Source organism: Gekko japonicus, unplaced genomic scaffold (genome assembly GCF_001447785.1).
Source record: "Gekko japonicus isolate JY-2015 unplaced genomic scaffold, Gekko_japonicus_V1.1 scaffold6891, whole genome shotgun sequence".
NCBI lineage: Eukaryota > Metazoa > Chordata > Lepidosauria > Squamata > Gekkonidae > Gekko > Gekko japonicus.
Genome location: NW_015167745.1, coordinates 10,847 through 17,077, shown reverse-complemented (window position 1 = coordinate 17,077; position 6,231 = coordinate 10,847). Strand labels below are relative to the sequence as shown.

General features: G+C 51.9%; 1 long non-coding RNA gene across 1 annotated transcript in view; it reads left to right on the top strand.

Annotated features, from left to right (window-relative positions):
- The first annotated feature begins 929 nt into the window (after positions 1–929).
- Positions 930–6,231, top strand: part of LOC107112955 — a 13,956-nt gene continuing 8,654 nt past the window's right edge. Inside the window, exon 1 of the long non-coding RNA XR_001482599.1 lies at positions 930–952. This is a non-coding gene — a long non-coding RNA (uncharacterized LOC107112955). The remainder of the gene's footprint in view (positions 953–6,231) is intronic.

The following is a 6,231-nucleotide window of genomic DNA, read 5'->3' as shown; positions in this document are numbered from 1 at the left end:
GGGCGGGGTGTGTGGCCTTATGACACACTTCCGGTGATGTCAGGGGGTGTGGCCTTATGACACACTTCCGGTGATGTCAGGGGGTGTGGCATATGTTAATGAGGTATGCTAATGAGTTCCCCTAGCTCTTTTTCTACGAAACGACCCCTGCATAGGATTATAGAATCATAGAGTTGGAAGGGACCTCCAGGGTCATCTAGTCCAAACTGCCGCACAGGGCAGGAGATCCACAAATACCTCCCCCTCCACACCCCCAGTGACCCCTGTTCCACGCCCAGAAGATGATAAAAAACCTCCAGGATCCCCAGCCAAACGGGCCTGGAGAAAAATGGCTTCCTGACCCCAAAGTGGTGATCCGCATTTCCCTGGGCGTGTCAGAAAGGGCCACGAGAACGAAGCACTGAACTCAGCAGGTGTAGCTTTTTATGGCAGGGATATGTGCGTGTTGCTGCTCCCCTGCTAATGAGGAGCGGCAGCCCCGTTTTGCCTTTGAAAGATGTCTTCCCAGAATGCATCCCGATCACCCAGGCTTTCACCTCTGCACTGTGGAGAGCTTTACCTGCCGAATGTCTGCCTGTCACATGGCGGTTAGGGACGCAAAGCGCAGAAAGGTCTCGGGAGGCCTCCCCCAGCACAGGGCCGCATCCTTCTTGCCAACTCCTCCTCTGACTGGTTCTGAATATGACCTTCCCGGTTAAGAAGATCTCCACGTCCCTGGAGGGAGCACAGGGGAGGGTTGAGAGACAGGCAGGGCCCCGCTCTCAAAGGGGGGTGCTGAAGGAGGTATGGGTGGGTAGACGAGGGGTAGATGTCTCGCCAGGATGCTGATAGGAGCGGGGGGACCCAGCTTCTCTCCTGTTCCCCATGTTGCTTTCAACTTTTCTTCCTCTTCTTTCCTTTGGCTTCTCTGTTCCGCTGGCCGGCCCTCTAGGGTGTTGACTTGGACAAGTGGGTAGGTGCTGACTTCGCTGCTGTGATCCCACCCACACCCCATTCCCTTCCCAACTCCTTCTCTCTCTCCCTCCGTCCCTGCCATGTTTTGGTGTGTGTGCCCCCGTCTCCTCTCCTGCTCCCGGGGTTCCCACCTCCCCAGATTTCTGCAGGTTCAGAGCAGCTGACGGGTATACGAGGGGACAGACACCCCCCCACCTTGGATGTCATTTGAAATCCCCAGTTGACCATTGTCCACTAGTTCAGATGGCTGGCTTTTTGTGATTTTTTTTGCCTGTACAGTTTAGGGTAGGGCTGCCAAGTCCCCCCGGGGGGCGGATTTCCCCCCGCACTGCCACGGAATCGGGCCCCGGGGGAAACCCCACCCCGGCGTGCACGTCAGCCGGAGGTGACGTGATGACGCCGGGCACGCTGGGGGCGGGGCCACAGCCATTTGAGGGGAAAACTCTGTTTTGAAAACATAGAGTTTTCCCCTCAAATGGCTGTGGCCCCGCCCCCAGCGTGCCCGGCGTCATCACGTCACATCCGGCTGATGTGCATGCGGCGCGCGAGCCATCTGGGAACCCTCCGCCGCAGAAGAAAAAGGACTTGGCAACCCTAGTTTAGGGGCTACCGTCAAGCGATCAGACTACCTAACAGGAAAAGTCGGGGAATACGTATTTTTAATTGAATCCAGTAACTGCCTTTTTTTACCGGCCCGGCAGGGGTTCCCGACAAAGTGTCTGACACCTTTCCTGGTGACACGCAAGTGTTTTCAGGAAGTGGGCGGGGCCAGATGGGGATTTTTGCCCAGTGAGGCTTCTGATTGGCCATTGGAGATTTGATTGGCTGTGGAGATTTTTTTTTTTAAGTAGTTGCCACCACAGCCCAAAGATCATACCTTCGGTCATGCAGTGAAGCCTTGTGTACGAAAGAAAATATTTTTGAACGGTATGTCCGTCCTGTTAAACTGAGCTTCCGCCCGAAACACTAACACTATACTATTAGAGTTAGGCGTGACCTCACTACCATTTTGTGGCTGTCTCTGCCTCTGACGGCCGCCATTTTGTGGTTGTGCCTGCCACCCTGTGTCAGAATTCCAAAGGTGCCTGCCCATCCCTGTTGTAGAAGGAGGGAAACTAAGCCCAGTGGTGGGAAAAGAGTTTTATGCAAGAACTTTAATTTCGCCTCAGGTTCCACTCAACGTTTCATCCTCTATTCCGTGGGGTTATGTTAAATGGGTTGTCTTAGTCTTCCCTTCAAGGCAGCCCAAAAACGTGTGGGATTTGGGTACCAATCAGTGGGCATTTCCACATTCTCGCTTGTAAGTCCCTGTTTCTTCTGGTTTCTTCCCCCCCTGTTCTCCACAGGTTTTGCTCCCCCTAGTGGTCAATTCAATATTACATCTGTTTATGTCCAGCATAAAACCTGCCGTTAAATCTGCAGGGAGATATGACGGACATGAACAGATATAATATTGAATTGACCACGAGAGGGAGCGAAACCCCTGGTGGAACGGACCCCCCCCCCGAAACCGGAACCTACAAGCAAGGAAAACAAGAATGTGGGGAAACCCATTGTCTGCATGCTCCTCTTCCCACTCCCGCAGGGCCAAAGGCCACACTGTACATTTTAATGGGAAACTGCACAACACTCCTGTGTGGGTTTCTTATTAGAGAGTGAAAGGACTCGGTGGGTTGAGAATTGTTGGGGAACCTCCACTGAAGGTAATTTGACAAAAATCTGGTGGAAACCCCGTTTCCCTTTTCCCTAATAATCTCCCACATCCTTTTATCCTGTGGGTTGTGCTCCCCTCACCCCATCTCACCAGCATCCTTCCTCTCTCACTCGTTTTCTCCACCCTCGGCCGTGGCGCCACTTCCTCCCGCCCCGTCCACTTCCCCTCCTCCATTGCATGGTTCCTGAATGTGAACATTGGAGGACCTCCTCCCACATTGGCGCATATGTTCCCAAGCTGGTGTTTGGAAGTGAACATGGTCTTTGTGCGCGTGGGGTTGGAGCGGTTATTGGGGTCGGTTGGCACCAATCCCGACAACCCAAGATGGAGCGGCCGTGGGACTCCATCCCGCCCTGCAACGCTGCCTTCGGTTTCGGGGCCCTCGCTCTCCGGCAAGGCGTCAAAATGTCGGCTGCGTTCGGCCGTACGCCCCCTCGCCGGTTGGGGCACTGCTTGGGAACTCGTGTGTTCCTTCTCACAAGGTGGTGTGTGTCTCCCTTCTAAGGGGGAAAGGGGTATCCTAATGATCACGGAATGTAGCATGCCTTACGGTGATCATGGGCCCTCCCCGGAGAGGATTATGGGAAGGACGCCCGTGAAATCTTGGCTGTAAGCGACTTGGCCATGGGACGTGGACTATATCAGTAAAAAATGGATCGTCCTGTGTACCCTGCCCTGAGCTCTGTGGACACAGGGCAACGGGAAAAGATCATAAATAAATAAAGAACTAGTCCTAACCAGGACAGCCCAAGCCAGCCCGATCTCGTCAGATCTCGGAAGCTAAGCAGGGTCGACTCTGGCAAGTCCTTGGATGGGAGACCTCCTTGGAATACCAGAGGTTGGGAGGCGGGGGGCAGGCTTTGTTCAGCCACCTCTCTGAATATTCTCCAGGCCCCCAGTCAGGCCTGTAGCCAGGATTTTTTTAGTCTGGGGGGCCTTTTAAAAAGTCAGGGGGCACTGAAATTCACCTGTGGCCCGCTCCTCCTTCAGCGCATTTAAAGGGTCCCTTTAGGAGCTGTGGTGGCTCAAGTGGTAAAGACGCTGAACTGCAGGCTGTGGAACGTCGGTAGTTCAGCAGTTCGAGACCCAAGTGTGCCGCATGATGGAGTGAGCTCCCGTCTCTAGTTCCAGCTCCTGCCAACCTAGCAGTTCGAAAGCAAGAAATTGCAAGTAGATAAATAGGTACCACTTTGGTGGGAAGGGAACAGCGTTCCGTGCGCCTTGGTGTTTAGTCATGCCGGCCACATGACCACGGAAACGTCTTCGGACAGCGTTGGCTCTTCGGCTTTGAAGCGGAGATGAGCACCGTAACCCTAGAGTCGGACTCGACTGGCTTTCGAGCAAGGGAACCTTTACCTTTACCTTTAAATGCTTTGGGGGAGACGTGGGGGCCGTGCGCCTGCACCCCAAGCCGCAAATTCACAGCTTGGAGTGCAGGTGGGCGCGTGCTCCCCCCGCTTCACCCCAAAAGTCGTGGGGCCTTGGGAAGAAGTCGGGGGGCATGCCCCCAGAGGCCCCGCTATGGCTATGGGCCTGCCCCCAGTAGGGGTCGATCTCCAGAGGTCGCCATGACTTCGGGGGCACACGCACGCATGCATACACAAAATACCAAAAATAAACATAGATAAGAAACGAGGCATCTTCACGCCTGGCGTTGTCCGAATAAAATACTTCGGCTCCCTGCAGTAACCATCACATCTACCGTCCGTTAATGTGGACCACAGGCGATCCGCCATTAGAGCGTTTGCTGAGGTTATTAGGTTATTTCCCTCTCAACTGGGCAGGCTCAGAGAAGCTTGTGACCGTTTGTTCAAAATGCCAGTATTTGTCGGCGGCCAGTGTTGTCATGACGGCCCAAAAGTAAATCTTTTTATCTGAAGTGTATAATGGGACCTCAGCAGGGCAGTGAGAAGCACCCAGAACTAATGTTCCCTCTAAGCTGTGGGGTCTTGTGAGCAAAAATTCTACTTTGTGAGCTCCTGGCATTAAAGTGGTGAGCGAGCAATATGGCTACTGCGTCAATTAGCTTGCTCTGGAGCCCCATCCTTCCTGAGCGGAGACAAAAAATGTGTGAGCTGGAGGCTGAAAATTTGTGAGCTAGCTCACACTAACTCAGCTTGGAACCCTGCCCAGAACTGTCCCAAGTAGATCTGCTTCTGTCCAATTCAGAAGCCGCTGCATCTTTGGGCCAAAAGTGATTAAAGGATCCAATCACGCCTGTTGAAGGGATCTGTCACATCTGGGCATTGTGGGATCTCTCTTCGGGGCGGGGCAGTAATATTGGAGCATTGTGGGCCATCCCCAAAGAAACCTTTCGTTATTAATTAAAATGGCCAGCATGCTTTGTTTCTGACGGCCCAAAAGTAAATCTTTTTATCTGAAGTGTATAATGGGTCAGTGTTTGATTTGATTTATTTGATTTTTATCCCGCCTTCCTGGGCAAGGCCGGCTCAGGGCGGCTTACAAAACAGGATAAAATTCCAACAATACATATAAAATCACAACGCAATAAATGCAATGTTAAAAACCCTCTAAGATGACATAGTGTGAGATAGCTCACAGTCCTTTAGCCTCTGGTTCACACATTTTTGCCTTCGCTCAGGAAGGAGGGCTCCAGAGCAGACGACTTTATGCAACTTTCATGCCAGTAGCTCACAAAGTAGAATTTTTGCTCACAAGACTCCATAGCTTAGAGGGAGCATTCCTCCAGTTTGAATTCAGGAAGACGAAAAAGGAGACACACAATTTTAATCCCCTAATATGGTCCCGAGTATTTATGATCATATATATATGGCAGTAACAGGACTGAATCATGAATGGCCATATATATGCATATGCCATGGTAATACAGTCTAACTGTCATGACCACATATGTTGCAGTCATGTGAATCATACAATAATGACCACAGGTACTTAAATTAACATGGTGTGAGTACTGATGGTAAACTGTCTTGCAGATAAGAACAGAAGAACATAAGAGAAGCCGATGTTGGATCAGGCCAGTGGCCCATCCAGTCCAACACTCTGTGTCACACAGTGGCCAAAAACACCAGGTGCCATCAGGAGGTCCAGCAGTGGGGCCAGGACACTAGAAGCCCTCCCACTGTTGCCCCCCCCACAAGTGCCAAGTATACAGAGCATCCCTTGCCCCAGACTGAGAGTTCCTATCTATACCTTGTGGCTAATAGCCACTGATGGACCTCAGCTCCATATAAGAAAATAAGAGAAGCCAATGTTGGATCAGGCCAGTGGCCCATCCAGTCCAACACTCTGTGTCACACAGGGGCCTGAAATACCAGGTGCCATCAGGAGGTCCAGCAGTGGGGCCAGGACACTAGAAACCCTCCCACTGTGCCCCCCCCTGCAAGCACCAAGAATACAGATCATCACTTGCCCCAGACTGAAAGTTCCTCTTTATACCTTCTGGCTAATAGCCACCGATGGACCTCTGCTCCATATGCTTATCTAATTCCCTCTTGAAGCCGTCCATGCTTGTAGCCTCCACCACATCCTGTGGCAGTGAATTTCATGGGTTAATAACTCTTTGATTATATATATATATA